This window comes from Agelaius tricolor, unplaced genomic scaffold, assembly GCF_023055355.1.
Source record: "Agelaius tricolor isolate 1412-34295 unplaced genomic scaffold, bAgeTri1.0.p SCAF_1, whole genome shotgun sequence".
NCBI lineage: Eukaryota > Metazoa > Chordata > Aves > Passeriformes > Icteridae > Agelaius > Agelaius tricolor.
In genome coordinates this window covers 28,049,927-28,069,803 of record NW_027269261.1, presented here as the reverse complement: position 1 = coordinate 28,069,803, position 19,877 = coordinate 28,049,927, and the positions used below count along the sequence as shown (strand labels likewise).

Genomic DNA, 19,877 nt, shown 5'->3' with positions numbered 1-19,877 from the left:
GAGAAATAAAAGTGATCAGTTGTTAAGTTCTGTGGTTTTTGATAGTGATGCGCTCCTTAAAAAGCAATTGTGAAAATAATTTTTTTAAAAGCAGATTCAGATTCAGCTCTGCAAGTGCTGCTGCTGTGTGTTACTGGGAGAGTGTTTACTGGTGCTATACAGAAGAAAGGCTACAGGCCCTTTAAGCAACCCTCTCTCCTTGCCCAGAAAATATACACAGCTTTGACTACAGCCAGTCTCTGAATTCATTCCTGCACATCTGCAACACCCAGCTGAGGCTGAGGTAAAGTCTCTCATCTCCTCCATCCTGATCACACTGAGATCTTTCTTCCCAGCAAACAGGGGCAGAGGGATGTGGTCTCCTCACAGCCTTCTATAGGCAGGCTGTATCTAACAGCATGGGATGTAACAGCTCTGTCCTCCTGCACTTCAATGTAGATCCTAAAGCAGCGTGGGGGAGGAGAAGGATGGAGGAACCTTGTTTAAAAAGCTGTCCTTAGGGTAAGAAAAGACACAAGTGGGTGTAACCATCTGGAGGGAACGGGAGGGGGAGGATGAAAGAAGTGTTAGGAAGAACATGTTTTCCTATAGGGCTCTCATGGATGTGTCTGAACCCACAAAGGCACCTAATGAGCCAGGCTCCCTGTTAATTACACAGCAGTCAACCACTGAGCCCAGATGGTCACATGGGCTTTGCAGGCCACAACATATCCGTGGCATTTCTCTGCTTCCTCCTGAAGCTGCACACACCAGGATGAACTTTCCACCAGCTCCATCCTGGTGTGGCCTCTGGAAGAAGCAGCCAGCACTGCCATGTCACCTGCCAAGCTCTGCATGGCCTCTGCCCACATTCACCTCTGGAAATGCTGGCAAGTGAGATGACTGCCTGACTTCATGCTTTTCCTGGGACAACGCAGTAGGTGGATGCATATGTATAAGGAAAAGCATTAGCTTAATCTTTAATCTAATTGCCTTTAGGGCATATGAAAAGATGTAATAAAGCTGAAATCTCTCACAACTAGAACCCAAGTAAATTTCTGATGAAAGAATGGTGATGCTTTTAGAAATAGTAAAGGTTTTTCCTCTGTTTTGTTTTGTTTGCTTTTACAAAACTACCATTAAACACAGGGTGCATCAGCATCCTTAAGGCCAGTGATAGTACTAATACCTACAGAAACACATTAATTTGCCTGAGAGAAATATTAAGAAACAGCCATTTAATCAAATATTGGCAGTGCTACGAAAAACTTCACTCACTCTTCTTGCCCATAACCTTGACCTGAAAAATCAACTCAGTATCAAATGTGATCATTTAGAGATGCAGTGGGGGGTGTTTTTTCTTTAGGTTCCTCTCTATGTAGGAAAACTGCAAGGCAACAGGGTGTAATCTTAGGATCCCCTTGAGTGTAGGCATAGGTGGCACAGAGGTTCCCGGTGGGAGAGGCTGGTTCCCCTGGAGGTGGCTGCCTGGAGATGGCTGCAGGCTCGTAATGGCAGACTGCAAGGAATTTGTGCAATTATAATTTGAGTCACCCGCTTGACAGGGATAATGAGGCAGAGAAAGGGCAAGAAGTGTGGCCGTAGCAAATCTGCTCCTGAGCCAAGAATAGACAGGAGCTATCTCAGCTCAAGTTTGTCCTCGACCACAAACCCATTCTTCCTAAAATCTCTTCCTGTTGTGCTGACTGAGCAGAGCCGATTGTGCTCTCTGGTGGCGGGGGAGCCAGCGCTGTCCTCACCCTGACACTGAGCAGCATCCAGCCTCTCAGTGCTTTCAGAGGGCTGCTGGCCCTGGAGGCACAGGGGCCAGGAGCCCGAGCAGCTGCTGCCTGTCATCCCTCTCCAACAAGGAGGGGAATTCCCTGCCCGGCTGACATCTCGCGCCTCTCAACAATGCTGCAGTGAAATCCACCTCGTCGTAAACTGCTCGTGCAGCTCAGCTCCCTTGCATGCCCCAGCACCCTTGCTGGTCAAGAACCACAGCCTGGTGTGGCTTCCCTGCTGTGCTCCCCAGGGTTTGCTGTGCCGTGCTGGAGGCCCAGGAGCAGCACTGTGCTCTGCTGTGCCCACGGGGAGTGGGTGCCCACCAGGAAGCACAGCTCAGGTAAAAATTTCCTCTTTGGTATTCAGTGCTTTCAGGCTTGCCAGTTTGGCTGAGAAAACATCTGTGAACCCTCAGAGAGAGCTGTTCCATGCTCCCCAAAGCCAGGGATGCTGCAATATACTGCACAGGTGAAACACTGCTATGTTTTTGGAGGAAACATTTGCTGAAGGAGTTTGAGATTTCCCCTCCTCCTTGCTTGCATGCACAACTGTTGGTTGTGCAGCCAAATGCTGCCCAGGCCCGTGGCCCTTCCCAGGCATGCCACCATTCTGCTTCCCCCTTCTGATGAGGAACAGCCCCATGCCCTCCTCCTGCACGCACGCCTGCACTTCCAGGCAGTGTGGGCACATGACCCTGGGCTCCAGGCCTCAGCCCAAGTGAGGCTGGGGTTTGGCCAAGCCAGGTCTGCCCAGGCTCCCCAGCCCAGCACAGAGCCCGTCCTGTGCCCAGAGTGAGCTGTGACAGATGGTGCCAGCCTTTTAGCGAGGCTTAACTGAAGCGGCACAAATACGCTGCTGATGTTTAAAGGACAGGTTAAACATCATTAATTCTGTGTGCAGGAGAGTTTCTGGTTTTGCATTTCCTCTCTCCCCTCCTCCCCACACTGCTCCTTGCAAACCACAAGCATTTTGAGCTGGAGGCTGAACAAACCTCAAAGCCTCAGGAAGATGCAGCACTGAGCACTTGAGTTTTTGTTTCTCTGAGGTATTTGCACTTGAGAGCTTCTCCTTGCTACTGAATTTCTCATTTCCCCATGGAGTCTGGCTTGCTATAAACAATGCCTGCATGTTGTTGCTATGTAGGTCCAGCTGGAATCTGCCTACAGTGCAAAAGAAAAAAATTATATCTAAATTCAGAAAGCCACCCACTGACAGGCAATTTGCATTTTTATCTGGAAGATTTTTTTTAAAAAAGATTTTTCTAATGAAAGTTCAGCTCCTGAGTTTCTATGGAAACTCATCTGCTTGGTGTGCATGCATAATTTCATAAAGTCAGATCTCAGGAAGAGGAGCAATTAGTATAAATACAAGCAGGAATGTGATTAAGGGTTTCATCCTCTTATTCCTGAAGATGGAGGGTGGGACCGGGGTTTGTTGTCTTTCCTCAGTTTCTATTTGTCTTTTTGCCAAAACAATGCAGAAACTGGTGTACAAGGTAGTCTGACTCCTCTGCCACCTCCTGGCTAGCACTGGCACTTCTGGTTTCGCCCAGTGATTTTCCTCCCAAAGATGACAAGTACCTCTAAGTATGGCCCTCTCTGTCAGTGGTGTTGGTACTGAGTCAGACTCTAAGGAGCAATGAGGACAGGCTTATTTTTAAAACTCAAGTGTATTATAAATAGTAAAAAAATCCAAACCAACTCAAAAGGTGAGTGGGGATAATTTTTCCTTCAAACTCCTGTGGGCAGCCCAGCCCCCCTGTCAGCCACACAGAGGCATTTCATGTCCTGCTTGCACCAACACAGCTGCACAGTGCTGGGGTGTGACTTCACTCACTCACTCACTCACTGGAGAAGGTCTGAGGGTAACCTCCACAAATGAATTTGATTTCTTCTGAAGGTCTGAAGATGCACCTTGGCTCTTGTAAACAGAGGCAGAGTGCTGAGGGCAGAGCTCAAGCCAGACTGTAACAGACAGCGCTGAGAGCTCTGGCAGAAGCTCAGCTGAGATGAAGGGCTCGGCACAGCCGGCCCGGGACGGTCTAGCAGGGGACTCAGAGGGCTGAGAGGGGACAGCCAATCTGGTCTGCTGATTTAGTGTGCCTTATGCTGACAGCTGGACTCCTGAATTGATGGTTTTTAATTTCAGGGAACAGAGGGTGCCTATGGGAAGCTTTTTCAAAAGTATTTTTGACCTCGTCTGCATGCAAAACAAACAAAACCTAAACCACTTCTATGGTGACACTGCACTGGACTCCCCTGCCTTCAGTGATGCGATACTTAGTAACTGATACTTGAGTGAGGCTATTTTTGTTTTAGAATAGGAGAGCCGTGTTTCAATTTAAGTTAGATGAGAAAAAAAGTGACTTATTTTCAATTTTCACTAATAAAGAAAGTGAACATAAGCTACACTTGAAGTCCCACTTCCAGAAGGTCATGAAATTTCAACCTGTGCTTTTATTTCCTTAGGGTTTGACAAAACCTCTTCAAATGTTAGCTTTTAAAATTTCCAGAAAATAGTGCAGGAAAGACATTATGGAAGACTACATGTAAGTAAGCCTCATGTACAAGCTGGAGTTTATTTTTAGTAAAGAAATCAAAACTTCCTTTGCAAATGTTTAGTTCAAACACCTGATGAGCTGCAGGGAGTTGTCTCCTTCCAAATAGGTGGCACAGATTATCTTGTTCTTTCCTTTAGGGCTTGTATTGGAAAGAGATGTCCAGAAAAACACATCATTTCATTCCTGGAAGGTTGCTTTTTGTTGTATTTGCAAGGTCATCTAATTTTTGGAGAATTTGTATAGGTGGACTAGACTCTATCCTTTACAAATGGATTTTAATAATCACATTAAATGCAAATTCTCACTGTCGCTTTGCCTAAGACTCTAATTCCAAAGTGAGATTGTCTCTGATGCTTGTCTCTATTTAGCACAGCATTTCTGCCTATTATTGTCTGAATACCCCAAGAAGTTTCCAGAATTAATCAGACTTTGCTGCTGGGCTTCCTTAAGTGCATTATTTAATTAATTTCAAGGTAAATGCAGTATCCTTACTGTTTACTCCAATCTGTAATGTGGACATGTCCCTTGTGGTTAGTAGGAGGGTAATCAGCAGCTGGCAAAAGCAGGGCATGCTGCAGAAAAGTGATCATTCAGAAGTGTGCTTATTCAGCAGAACCCTACAAAAAGCCTTTCAAGATGCATTTGGCATTTGGTGATAACAGTCTCATGTAACAGAAAATCCGCACTGCTACAGGGCAGCACATGCTTCTGTAATTATTTAGCAATCAGAGCAAGTTGTAAGCAAATTCTGTTGCATTAACCATGAAATATCAGTGTCCTTTTAGAAAATGGTGAAGATTAACCCTGGAAATCCTAGGTCCCCTAGAATAAAGAAAGACATATAAGTAGCCAGTTGCTCTGTGATTCTTTCCCCCTACATGTCTGAAGAGCCAGGATTTTTTTTCAGTTGTGAGCAATGAAGTGAGTTTTTGTGGCACCGTCACTTAGTCATGCAGTGCCTGGCAGTGTGGGGGTAGCTATCCCCCTTTTTGCTGATTCAGTCCAGGTTATGGTGAACCTGAGCTATACATCTGAGCTCTGTTTCTGAAAAGACACTGTAGGAGTACAGGGAGCAATCAGGGTCCTCTCACTGAACTGAGTTAGAGACCGCATCATAGTTTGTTGCCCTAACAAAGGATGACTGGGATTCACTTCTGCGAGAAAGCTTGTCTTTCAGTGTTTCTGCTGCCTCCTTTGTTGAGAGCAGCTTTTCCTCCTCTTCCTTCCCCCCCTCCATCTCCTCTGCCCAAGCTGCTGCATCCCCTGTCAGTCAGTGACGCTGAAGTGCTGCATTTGATAAAGCAGAGGAGGGGAAGGAGAAGGGAGGAGAGGGAAGGCAGGCAGGGCCACTGCGAAACAGAATGTGGAGAGGAGAAACGAAGGAACAGCATTGGTGGGGGGGAACTGGCAAGTGCTGGGAAAAGCAAAAAACCTGAGACTGCATCATGATTTGTAGCACTTGTACACTGCCTGTGGGTTTTAACTCGGTAGGCTCAGCCTGGAGACTTCAGCTCCAGAACTGCAGGCACCAAAAAGCAGCCTAGCCTTCGATGTTTTAACTTCACTGCAGCCTCTTTGTGTGCTACACAGGAGTGTGAGAGAAGGGAAGAAATGAGACTGCAAGAAGGTATCAGGAGAGACAGACTACCTGAGTGTGAAAACAGTGACAACTAAATCCCACCAGAGACCTGGGCACATGGATATGCTTTATCAATCACAGCGAGCTTGCAGGGAGAGAAGAAAAAGCAGAAGAAAGAAAAGACCAAAAGTGGTGAAGTCCTGAAGAGAGAGACATCCCCTCCCTTAGCTTGCCAGAGTGTTTTCCAAGGCAGTGAGTAATTGCAAAGGCAGCATCTTGCCCAGGCCCCCTGTGAGGCCAAGGCACCCCCTGCCCTGCAGAAGGGAAGCATTGTGCCATGCTGCACACTGCCCTCTGCCCAGGCTTGCTGTCTCTACTGAGTTCATCAAATGTTAGCAGGGATGTTTCTACTGTGTTTGAAACTTAAATGTGATAAAACATTTATTGACATAAAAAGCAAACCCTAAGGCAGCATTTCAAACCAGGAGGCTCTGATCTCTTCACAGGGAGGCTCATACCAGCCTAGGGAGAGTGAAGAGTTTTTCTGCCTTGTTGGATTGTCCTCACTTAAGCTTCATGCAAAGCAGAATCGTCTGCTGCATGCTGAATATTCTCTAGACAGTTCTTCCTTTGCTGAGACCTACATGGAGATGAAGCAGAAAGCAAGGAAACCTAACAGGATGCCTCAACCACGTATCTGAGAGTAACTAAATCCAGTATTTGCTTCACAGTCTCTTTTCCTAGGGAAGGAAAGATTTCTTCCAGCCCTGATCTTAGCAGTTGTCACAGTAATGTTGCAATTGAGAACACAGGAGACTGAACTACAACTCAGGCTCATGGTGTTGTCTGTAAAAATATGCACCAAAAGAAGGTCCCAGACTAATCATAAATAACAATTTAGAACATATTTAGGTCCCAATTCTGCACTGTACCGGCTTCCCTGGCAGAAAGCCTTAATGAAATTAGTGAGATTCAGCCAGATATATCCAAGTATTTCAAAATCTGTGCTGAATTGAAACTGATAACCATCAGCAAAGAGAGAAAAGGCATGTAACACACATGCAGGGTGTTGAAGAGTGGCAGGTAACCTGCTGGCTAAAGCACTCAACTAGAAAGCAGTAGCTGTGCTCCACTGGCTGCTAATACAACAATAATACAATTATTTCACATTGAATAATTTGTCATCACTCAGGAACAATTCCCACAGCAGGGACAGAGTCAAGGATAAGCTTTGGGAAGCAGAAGTCCTGGGTTTAAGTGTTCTCAGGCTAAGGAGGCTTGAGAACTTGCCTCTCCTGTGCCCAGGGAGTACATGCTAACTTCTAGCAAATGTTTTTAAGACGGTAGGGCAGCTGTTAAGCACCCCCATTGCCCCAGGGGGGTAAAAACTCTGCCTTTATTTTGATAGTAAGCAGGTGCCTATGTTTTGTTGCACCTAGCAAGATGTTGCTGCAGATAGCTGGGGAATGTCTAGGCTTAAGAATTGGACACCAAATTGATCTGAGTGTCCACAGTGTGCTGTGGCTGAGGAATAGGGAACTTCTGCTTTCTTAGGTATCCCTCCAGCGCCAGTGCTGGATCTTTCCCCAGTTTTTAATGCACTGCTTTGCAACAAAGGAGGGGCTGATGTGCACATCTCCTATGCATGTTATCTTCCCCTCTGCATACAGAGTACATTTTGTCTGAATGTGTGAGTCATGAACAGGTTCTCACAGGCAACAGCTTCAGCTCTGCCGAGGGTCTCTGAGCTTCAGTGCCACAGAAGTTACGGCCAGAGCAAGTGTTGCATTTGGTATGGCACTGGGGAGGGGCACAGTGCAGCAAAGACATGCTGACAGAAGCACACAGCATACCAATGTAGATTACAGCAGATGTCTCTGAAAGGAGAGCTGAGGTATTTAAAATATCTTAATTTGCTTAGTTTTCCACTACTGGCAGTCTCTGGGAAAGCATGTGATTAATGATATCCTGCACACAGCTACAGCCAGAGCCCTGTGTGCAGTGTCACAGCTGAGCACTAAGCTTAGCTGAGCTGCTGGGAAACACAGAGAGCTGGGCAGGAACACACTGCTGTGGTCCAGCCAGTGCCTCCAGATTCTGCTCCAGTGCCTCTGATCCCACAAGGAGTGTGTGTCCTGATCGCCTCTCAACACAGAATCTCTCCTAAATCACAAACCTCCGTGCACAAAGAGAGTTTGTGAATTACAGTTTGTATTTTCTGTTACATGCTCAAAAGAGAATTAATGAAGAAACTCCTTGAGAAAGTAAAGACTTGATAAATACTGCACATAACATTAGTGTGAATGGAAGCTCCAGCAACACCAGAGAGCTGTGATGTTTTCATGTTTCCCATTTATTTGGCAAGAAGGGACCTCTGCTTCCTTCTCTTGACTGTGGCCAGCTTGGTGTGTATCAGGACAACTTGCTGAAAACCTGGAAGTCTTGCTAATTCCCACGCCCCTGTTTGTGCAGCTGTGTCTTATGTAGCAGGAGGCAGCACACTCTGCTATTGTGCTGCACACTATTTTATTTACTGCATTACCACAGTCTATGACTGGTCCTGTCCTGCGATAACAAGCAGCCTAAATAGCACAGAATTTAAACTAATTATAACCGGTTTCCTTGTTTATGAAAAATAGTTTTTGAAGGTTGAAGTATAAAGGGGATAGTAATTCCATCCCTTCTCCCTTCTGACAGTACCCTGAGCACTCTCTGAAATACCATTTATGAGTTCAGCTGCAGACCAACCTGACTACTACAATTTCTAGGTTTTCATGTGATCTTGAAGCAAAGCACATCAGGAGGACAATACTGCTGACCAAAACTGCAGTGGTATCTCGAGGCCTGTGTATAGGAAACCATAACTAAAGCTAGTAATTACCTGGAAGATCAGGCTGGAGCTCAGTTGAGAAGCATCTGCTGCAGGTTAAGATCAGGCCAAGGATAATGGCTTTAGACCTGCGTGCAAGTTTTATTCTCCAAAGATGACTGAACCACCCCAAGAGCTCAATGGTTTTAAGAAATGTATTGGGTTCTTCTCTCAGAAGGTGTTACACACACTTTGGAGAAGAGATCAGAGAAGAGCTGGGGAGTTCTGTCTTGCAGGATTTTACTGTAGTTTCTAAAGTTATATAAACAGAGCCTGAATGTGATAATGAGCACCTCAGGGACACGGAGAATAACTTACCATAACAGAAAAGCAAGTGATTGGCACAGATAAACAGGAGCTACAGATTCCCTGGAAACGGGGATAATCCACCTCTGAGAAGCAGAGCGCCAGCCCTCCCGCTAATGGACTGAAATCTCTGCACTGTGCACTGGATCAGATGTGCTCCTTCCAGCGACCCCAAATGCCCCAGCAGGGCTGCCTTTCCTGGTGCGGAACTGCGCAGTTTCCCCGGTGAGGAAATGGCCACTCGGTGTCTAAGTGATGGCTTCGGTGTCAGGGCATCACTTATCACCTCGTTCGTGATGGCTTCGCTGTCTCCCTGGATGGAGGAAGGAAGCCTGGGAAGTGCAGAGGAAGAGAACGGGCAACAAAGCAGCAAAACAACTCAGTCAGCTCCTGAGTGGTGCTCGGGAGCCCTGATCCTGCTGCACTGCCAGGGATCCGCTCCGATGGCTGGGCTGCAGGAGCTGCCAGCTCACAAATGGGTTTGCTGCGAGGATGGCAGTGGGGGAGGGTGGTTTCTGCAGCAAACAGAAATGAGGAGAACAAAGTGTTTGCAATTCCTTGGACAGTGAGGGAGCTGACACGCAAACTTATTAACGTGAACATGCAAAATGCTCATTTCTCCTCTGGGAGCCAGTGACTAGAGGCAAAGCCAAGTTCTCTCCCTCAAGCTCAGCGACTTGAACACAAAAATTTGAGTTAAAAGGCTGCTCTAAGGATTGCTTTTCCCCAAGGAGAGCTTAGAGCAGTTATTTTGGGATATCTGAAGCACAGGAACATTCCTGGGATTCTGCAATAAGCTTCAGAGTTGGGAAAACAGAATTTGCTAACCAGCCATGGCTTGGAAGGAAACTACCAATCATCTCCAAAAGCAAATGTTGCTCTACTGTTGTCCTTCTTGGTGGAGATGCAAAAGGTATGTGCTGGACAAGCATCATATCCATCAGGTGAGCTCCTCTTTAGATCAGATTAGAATTAGTTTTGGTGGCTCTCTGCAGCCCAGCCCATAACCCACCTGTGTGATTTTGCAGGGTACTGCTGATGCACTGACAGGCAGAGGGCAGCTGTCCTGATTTCCCTCTGCATGACTGGGGATGCTTCCTGCCACCACAGCCTTACATACAACGAGCTGCAATCACCTGCTGGGGAATTCCAGTGGAGAGCACCATCCCACAGGAGACTGTGCTGATGGTCCACCAGCAAGTGCTGCGCTGCTGATGTGCCATTTTTGGAAGGAGGTGTAACTAGCTATGTCACCCCGCAGAGCAGGCTGAAAATAGGATTGCACTCACTGTGCCATGTGGCTCAGTGGTATGTCAGGACATGTATTTTTAGGAAATTCCTCCTTTGGGCAGAAAGGGTGAAGAGCTTGGCCTGGTTTGCAGGCTGCTGGCTTTGCCCAGATCTTTCATTCTAGAGTGTGGGAGCATGTCACTCACCAGTCAGTCTGTGGAGGCTCCTAGAGCCTGGATACAGTGCTAGTCCTGGCTACCTGCTGATCAGGGTGGCTCTGAAAGGGTAAAAGATGACTGGTCTGGGGCTGTGCTTTTCTTTGTTTCAATGCATGCATGCTTGCTGTCTCTTTGCTGGTGCTTTCAGAGAGGGAACTGACCTCCAAGAGAGCAGGGACAAAGAAAAAGGTAAGGAAGATCAATGTCTTGGGAAGACTATGGTCCCTGAGGAGGAACAATAAAAATGTACCTTTCAGAATGAATGTGTGAGGGGAATAAGGAGCTCAGAGAAGATATCTCATGCAGAGAAGAAACAGAGACAGAGAGAAGCAGATAGTAAGTATGGAATTTGCCTCTGGTGAGGTACTTTCTGGGTGCAGCATAATGAAAAAATACAGAACACCTCCAGGCCAGCCAGTTACTGATGCACAGACAGTGCTGTGAAAAGGACAAGGCAAGGCAGGGCTGGACTCAGAATCAGTGTCTGACAGACACTTGCTGGCTTCCTCTTTTACCCAGAACATCATTCCTATCAGGCAGCATGTGTTCAGCTCCAGCATCTGGGTTGTGGTTTTTTGGCAGCTGCACAAAATCTCTGCTATTAAATCCCACCTGCCAGTCTCATGTCTGCTCCCAGAGACCTTTGCCTGTTAGCAAATGTTTCAAAATCACAGTGCCAGGCACAGCACATCATTCTACAATCCTACCCCAGGCAAAAACCCTCATGCAAGGTCTCCTTTTAACTTCAGTGTGCTGCAGAAGGGAAAGGCCAGAGGACAGGCTTCTAGATAACAAGCAGAAATATTCATTTAGGTCATGGCTTGGACTGCATTCCTTTCAGCACTAATGTGAAACAGCTATTTTCCCCCTGAATTATCTGAATAATACTATTTTGTGTGTGACATTCTAAGAAGCTTTCTTTTGAGAAACGTTCTGTGCTACAGCTGCGCAGAGAGAATTTGTGAACTCTGTTCAGTGGAATCTGTTCACGCGAAGTTGTTCTTCCTCTCTTTAAAATTCTTCCCTTCCCTTCTCTTGCATCTTAGTCCCAGATGAGCAATACTACCAGTATGATGTGTGCATACTCTATGTTGCTCCACTGTTCAAACAGTTGCTTAGTACAAAAATGCAGAAATACAGCTTGCTCATGTATCTTGTGTAAGAGATCTACCCAGAGAAATAACTGCAATTTTTAATTCTGCACAGGGAGAAAGGGCAGAATAAACTTCCACATAAATCATCTGCTGTTATATTTCACAATCTGATTTTCCCTGGCATAAGCCTAGGCAATGAGGCTGTGCTTCTGGTGCAAAGGACAACATCTCCTGGAGATGAAATAAGCTACTTGATTATGGTATCTCTAAAATTGCAAACAAAAGAGACAATCAGTGCTTTTTGATGTGGACATCTGTCAGCAGAGAAACAACTGCTAATTGTCATGTAATAAGCACACCAGACACTTCCATAGCAGTCATCTTTTTGGAAGTCAAGCATGAAAAAAAATGTTACTCATCCAAGCACCAAGCATATTTCGTCTGAATCTGGCTGCATTTCTGCAACTGTTTAAAACTCCAAAGTGATACAATGCTTTTTTATAGACAGATACTTGAGATCAAAATACTTAGCCAAAGTAAAGCAATCGGTAATGGTTTTTGTTGGCATGTGGTTAAGTTATCTAGCTTTATATTCTAATATTTGCATTTTAGTTTTAGAAGCAATGTAGGTGTAGTGAGAAGAGGTGCTGGTATCTCACATAAATACAAGCACGTGGGATTTGTAGAGAATTGGTTCAGCAGCAGAACTATTCAGTTGCACTTCATTCAGAGGAGTCCTTGCTCCCACAGAAGCACCGTAGGAGCTGTCAGTTTGGCAGCTACAGGGCTCTACATGAGCTCTGAGCAATGTTAAAGCAGCACAATGCTGTCTAAAAGCCATGTGAGGGGAGGAATAGCTAATTCTCTTTGTATGAAAGGATTGACTCCAGACAGCCTGCCAACTATAGAATCCATACACGTCATTTCCTAAAGCATCTGCACGCCTCCCTTGCAGGCATGGGCTCATCAGCCCATCACTTCAGTGAAGAGAATGGAAAAAATACCTGAAACCTCTCCAGGAACAACAGGTAAGGGGATGTCTTTAATGACTGAACCAGGTTTGAACCCACCAACAACTTCTTTAGAGTATCTCTTGTTTAGATGGCACCCAAGCTGTGTGCGCTACAGACTGGCTGTTTTGGTGGTTACATAGTTTGGCAGTAGTCTAATGATGGATACTGTATTTGGAACCAATTTTCTTGAGAGCTGCCAGAGAACTGCTTGATCATCAGTTAAGTGGGTAATACCAATCTCTCAGGATTTTCAGCAAACCGGTAAAAAATCCTGGCTGCCTAAACATAAACTGCAATCACACAGAGCCATACACATAAGATACATTTTAGCACTGCCCAGAGTCCTAAGCAAGAAAAACAAAATAACAAACACCATGAAATCTTTTTTACCAGTACAGAGTGAACAGAACATTTACAGAGCAATAAAACCTCCAGCATAGTATCCATTCCCTAGTCTAGCAAAGCCATTTCATTTTAATGAGCTTGGTTTGCCTTTGTCCCAGGAGGAATAATCATGGGTATATTAAATGAACCAGCCTGCATTTTTGAGGTACCCAGGGAGGCAGCAACATGGAAAAGACCCATGGTGCCTGGGGAGCACAGGAGACAGAAAATGAGGAAAGGGGCATCTTCAGTTGCTCCTGTGTCAAAGGCTCAACAAAACACAGACTCCAGCAGCAGCAGCCCCTGATGGGGATGATGTACTCGTAAAACATTTACATTTTCAGCAGGATGTTTCTAATTAAATTCAATTGGTTTGCACACCTGCTGGGAGTGACTGCTCTGCACCTCATCTCCTGCTTCTACTTGAGCACAGAGGATGCAAGTGCTGAGGCTACCACACAGCACTGTGTTCCTTTTGTGCAGACAGTAATTGAGAAAATGGATGGCAACAGCCTGTTTTGTGTTTGCTACCGTTCTAGGAAGTGCTTTATTTATTTTTTTTTCTTTTTCCCTCCAGAGCATCAGAGGTTTCACAGGCCTTTTACAAGAGTGGGTGTCTGACAGGGCTTTGAGCAGTTTCCTGACTGCAGGATATGAGGATTGATGCTGGTATTAAACCCCCCAGGTCCAAGGAAGGTACCCGTACAGATCCTGACTACAATCAGATCTCAAGGCAGAGGAGCAAACCATGATCAGTAGTGCAAGACAGAACAGCCAGCTGTCACTAAACTCCTCTTAACTTGTTTTATGAGCACAGCCTGACTCAAACATTTTAAGAAAGGGTTTTATTGATACTATGTTATATTGTCTGAGGCATTTATGGTTTTGCCCAGAAAGGTCTGAGACAACCAAACCTTCAGAGAAAGCTGCTAAAACTGTGGACAGTCAGCAGGACTTCTGGCTTATCACTACTGTCCTAGGCTCCCTTTCTGCATGTTTTGGGAGTCAGCAGTTGTCAGTGAGATGTAAGTCATACCTCAAAAGAATACTTGAATGTAATGGCCTTGTTGTATTGCGGCATTGCCCTGCTGTGAAATGAGAAAAATGCATTTACTGTGCTGAGGCAGCAGGTCAGCATCCCAAATGTTCTCCCCTCCAACAAGCTCACTGGGTCAGAATAATTCTGTTTTGGATTGTACAGGACAGTCTCCTGGGTAACATGCTTCACAGCAATGCTTGGGGGGAACACGCCCTTGAATGCAAGGCAGTCAATGAGATTTATAATTACTGTGTTTTATAACCTCGTTCATTCAGGCAGGGAAGGATACTGCTGAAGAGAGCTCAAACAAGAGAAATCATCAATCTGCAACTCTGGAAATAACTGTTGTTAATGTGATTTGAATCCCAGATGGCAGAAGGCCCTCTTTTGTCCACTGTGCTGTCCAGAGTCACACAAAAAATGCACACATTAGTTTTAAACTCAGGTGGCTGTAGAGTGTGGAACTGTGACTTCAGCTACCCTCTCCCAGAGAAGGGGATGTAAAATCCATTCTGTATCACTGAAATCTTCTGACTACATTAAGCAAGGTCTTGGCTCAAGGCCAGGTCCCAGCTGTCCCTGCAGTGATAATGACCACTCTCCCCCAGGGTGCTGGGCACAGGCAGAATCCAGCTGCATTTTCACACATGCACACACGTAAATTGTCTGAACATGGTGGTGTTAATGCTTCTGGGATGGCAGACTGAACCTATAGATGTCTCATCATCGGCGAGCCCCACGCAGAATGCATTTTATTTTTGGAAAAGCCTGGAGGTAAAAAAAAATAAAATCTCCTGGTACAGTTTATCTCATGCTTTGTTTTTGAGTGTCCTTGATGCATAACAGCATGCTATCATCTCTAAAGATTAAAAACAATCCCTTCTTATTGCTCTGCTGGGTATTTTCAAAGAAATTCATGCACAGATGAAAACAAATAAAAACAATGCCCAGTGGCTCTGAAGAGATCCTGGGCCTCCAGTTTCAAGTAGTCTGGAGACAATGTTAAACATACACAGAACTACTAAATCCTTAACTACAGCTCCAGTGAGGAGATGCAGGCAAAACTTCAGTAGCTTTAACAGGGTGAGGCTGGTTGAGGATTTTCAACATCATCTCCAATTTGTAGTTTTTAGGGTATAGCTTAACTAAGATCCAGAGTTTATCACATGCAATACTGGATTTTCATTGTTTCTTAAACTGGAGCTTCAAGTTAAATAACACCACCTTTGTTGAGGCTTGGTTTAAACAAAAATTCAGAGTAACCAGGTTGGTTTTCATGATGTCAAAGTCTGAGGGACTATGGCAAGGGTGGAGAAAGTCACCCTCTTCACATCAGTGCAGGACTGGGGCCCAAAATGACTGAATTAAATGCAGTGTAAACTGAGAGGGCCTCAGGCACTGATGGAGGAACAGTTCAGCTCGCTTCAGTTAACATGTCTTTTGCTTTTACCCACTTGGCTTCATTGTTCTGAGGATCTGGCCCAGTACAAGAATGAAATCCCACCCCCAGCCCCTGTTCTGCTTCCAGCTTTTGCTGCTGGCTATCTCTGATGGACAGTTTCAGGAATTTCTTAAGGAGAAGTCAATGTGGCACTGCTGCACTTAGGAAAGCCTGAAAATAGGCTTTTTTCTTTACTTCTGCTTTTGCACTGGCCTTGCTCAGAGTAGAAAGCACTTTGCCAAGGTATACTGGAGGGTTTGGTTTTTAATGGCTGGGCAAAATCATTCACAAGATCACTGTGAAGCAAAATAACTCCTGATGGAACTAACCTAAGATGCTTGGGCCAAACACACAAAGTTGAGTACATGAATATTGATTTAGGGGTGTTTGTGGTATGGAGGATAACAGAGATAATGCTGAACATAAACCCATGATCTCTTGATGATAAACAGCCCCACAATGCAGTGTATCACAATACACAGAAAGGAGGACACAGCAGGTCGTGTTCAGATTATACTTACTGCAGACTTTCATTGCATTTTTAGAAAATCCCTCATTTATTTCTAAATTAACCTTATACCTGCTATGCACTGCCTACCTTCTTTACTGCAGATGAAATTCCTTTGCTTTTAAGTCTGTATGCTGTCTGGGTGTTGAAGCCACCCTCTTGTTTTTGGACAGTAATATAAAGAAAGAATCCCCCCATGGCCCTCCCTCACCCTCTTCAAGGCATTAGACTGGCTGTTTGGCTGTGTCTGTTAACCTTGGCCATCCCCTGTGCTTTGCTGTGAGCCCAGTGCTGCTGTTAGTTGGCTGCTTGTGGTGTAAAAGCACTACCAGCAGCATTTTAGATGTACAGCACTGCAGAGAGGCAGGTACTTTCAAGGCTTCTTTACCTCTTCTACTTGGGGATTACTGGGAGCACAGTGGCTTTGGTTTGGCAGAGTTAGTTTTATCTTGTCCCTGGTTTACCTCTTGAAGTTTTCCCAGCATACTGAGAGAGTTGTGGAAGCATGAGATTCTTGTGTTGCACATAGTGAGGGGCAGCAATGTTCAAGCAAGGTTATTTATGCTTGTCAAAGCTCTGTGCAGCAGTCCTAGTCACCTGGGGAAGGGGGTGGCATCCACACCCACAGCTGTTTCTCTAACTCCTGTCCTGGAGAAAAACATCCCAAGCCTAGGTAAGTGTTAAAGGCATGCTATAGACTTTTATTCCTTGCCTCAAGCACTGGGATATTCTGCCACAGGTGCCTAAAAGCCATCCTAATTCCTTTTATTTGAAAGGTTTCACCTTTCACCATCTATGGTATCTGAGTAAAGGAAGCCTCTCTTAAAGGGAGCTCTCTTCTAATAGGAGATGGGGAGAAGCAGTCCTGGTTCTTCTCAAACTGTGACAGGCTCTGTGACCACTGAGATGGAAAAAGTTTGCAAATTGTCTAGTTCAAAGTATGCAAAAATAGCAGGGCTTCAATTCCAACAAGGCTGCTCTTCTGTCCCTGTTTGATGACAGCTGGTGAGAGTGAAAATGAGTAGTGCAAGACTATCGAGACTTAATCGATTGTAGAATTTTAGTTGCATTAATTTGATTTGAAAGGATTTGTGCTACATCTATATATCATGACTAGTCATTGCTGCCTGCACTGACACTACATTATGTGAGCATTCTTATTCCAGAGACTAGCTGCATTGATAAAATCACTTAGTACAGCTGACCAAGCTAAAAATAAATACATAAAAAATAGGCTGTCTTTTGGCTCAAGGATCTCACATATACACCATTTTTACTTTGTGATGCAGCTATTTTTGATGCTTCTATTTTATATTTTCTGGCTTGGGAAAGCTAATTTCAAACAATGGGTTACTTGCAAACCACTTCCTTTGATTGTTCTTCCTTCACTATTCAAAGTAAGAGATAAGTTAAAATGATACATGCTTCAAGTTAGTCTGACTTGCTGTGTCAGCCAGCAAATAATATATAATATAGATTTTTTTCAGAGAACACTAAAACCTATGAGCGAAGAAAGTTTTCTAATCACTGGTGTCTATGGGGAGGTTAAAAAAAATAATTTCAAGATGAAGAAATGTGAAATTAACACCTATCTCAAATACTTCACTATCATTTATCATTAGTGGAAAGCAGTCTTGAGTTTTCAGGTTGCTTGGCAAACATATTTGCTGTATTCCAGGAACAGCAAGGAATGCTAAGGTGAGGGTTTCTGCTCCTGAAGCCCAGAATTCTCCAGGGCTTGTGCATTTTACTGGTCTCTCTTCTATGTTTATTTACTTTTCTTGCTCTCAAGGCAAGACAGTTTTCAGGCAAACAAGATACCAAATGGTCCATGAACCTAGGGCTGACAATACTGCAGGCAATTTTGCTCTTAATGTGCATGAAATATGTGTGGCATCTCTTACTCTCACTGAAGTCACAAGGAGAACTGGTATCTGCTTGTACTGCAGAAGCCTGTCCTGAACTATCCTCAACATAAATAATCTCAGTTCAGAAAAGATTTAAATGCAGTGAGGTCTGGTTGTGTGTTAGCAAATCTATAAGCTCTGCTACAACATCAAGCTTTGAGGCTCACAATGCAGTGAGGGATTATACAGGACTTTAGAAATGCTTCACTGTGGCATTTGTTTCATGTGACCTAGCTTCATTTGTCTGTATTAGTCACTCCTGTGCTCTGCTGAGCTGCAAGCGACAGCCTCAAAGACAAAACACCTCTGCTGGCCAATCTGCCACAAAAATTACTATAAAAAGTAATTACATGAAGTACAGTGACATCTTCAGAAGCTCTATATATTTTGCTAGATGCAAGGGAATAATACTGCTCTCAATCCCATTAGAAGTGCCAAACCTGCTCACCATTAGCTGCTTTGGGAAACACTGGCCAGGGGAGTATTTACATAAGGATGAAGCTAATCTTTCTCCAGGTTTAAAAAAACTGCCACAATGTCAGAGCAGCTTGAGAATTTATTTTAGATGCAATTCATAGTTTGTCCTTCACTACCAATTAGGTTTAGCCAGGTTGGTATGTTATGCCAAATGCTCTGAACAAGTGCTGTATTTCACTTTGCAAGGCAAGAGAGGCAGTGGGGGACCTGTACATTAGGGAGAGGTCTGACTGCCTGGAGTTGGATGGTGATGATAGGGTGGAGTGTTTAGGGATGGTGATGATAGGGTTGAGTGTTTAGGGTGAGAGTCAGGAGGAAGGCCAGTCTTACAATCACTACGTCGTTCTTGTGGGGGACTTCAACTTATCAGATGTCCCCTGGAAATACAACACAGCAGACAGGAAGCAGTCTAGGAGTTCCTGCAGTAAGATTCCTGGGGTTATTCAGGCTGGAGAAATGGAGGCTCAGATAAGACTTTATCACTCTCAACAACTACCTGAAAGAAGGATGTAGCCAGGTGTCCTTTCTCCTGAGTAACAAGTGATAGGACAAGAGAGGTGGCATCAAGTTGGGCCAGGGCAGGTTTGGGTCAGATATTAGGAAGAAGTTCTTCAACAAAAGGATTGCCAAGCATTGGAAGAGGCTGTCCAGAGAAGCACTGGAGTCACCATCCCTGGATATTTTTAAAGGATGTCTGGATGTAGCTACTCAGGGACAGGGTTTAGGGATGGACTTGGCAGTGCTGGGATAACAGCTGGACACAGGGATATCAGAGGTCCTTTCCAACCTAAACAATTCCATGGTTCAGCTGTATTCTGCCTCTTTAGTGCTGGCTCATGTCATGTTCAATGCAGGTGTTAAAGTCTGCAAGACAGACACAGACAGACTTGGCAGGTTGTGGAGAAGGACAGGGACCTGTTGCTTTTAACACAAAGAGAGACAGAGACCACAAGAATAAGTTTACCACTGAACAGCAACAGCATGTGCTGTGCTAAGATATGGAACAGCAGCTTCTCCTGACCCTCAGGGGTAACAGGCCCAGGTACATGAGAGCCAAAGCAAGGATGGCAGTCTCCCAGTGCCTCTCAGTATTTGGGTTACATAGTGAGGTTTTGGTAGTGTGGGGGCTAAAGGGGTGGCTAAAGTGAACTCACCACACTCCATTTCAGGTACCCAGCACTGCCCTCACTCAGCTGACACTCCACTCACTTCAAGATCACAAACTGTTAACAAACAAAGCTTACTCTTTCAAGAAATGAGACTCCTCCCTCCTGCCCTCAACTGGCTAGTTCTGCAAGGAAAGTCTTCTTTGGAATCTGGCTCATACTTTCTTACTTTGCACTATCCTGGAGCACAGACCACTTCCCAAACAGCCTTGGGGTCCTGTCCCCTTTTCAAAGCACCAGACCCCAGACTCAAGTTTTTTGAGGTGATGCAGGACCTTCCATTTATGGTTTCATAACCAAATCTGAGCCTGCTAAAAGCAGC

At 45.0% G+C, this 19,877-nt stretch overlaps 1 protein-coding gene across 5 annotated transcripts in view; it reads right to left on the bottom strand.

Annotated features, from left to right (window-relative positions):
* The window catches only part of TTC7A (tetratricopeptide repeat domain 7A), a 202,106-nt gene that overhangs the window by 35,572 nt on the left and 146,657 nt on the right, over nucleotides 1-19,877 (bottom strand). The window lies entirely within an intron of this gene.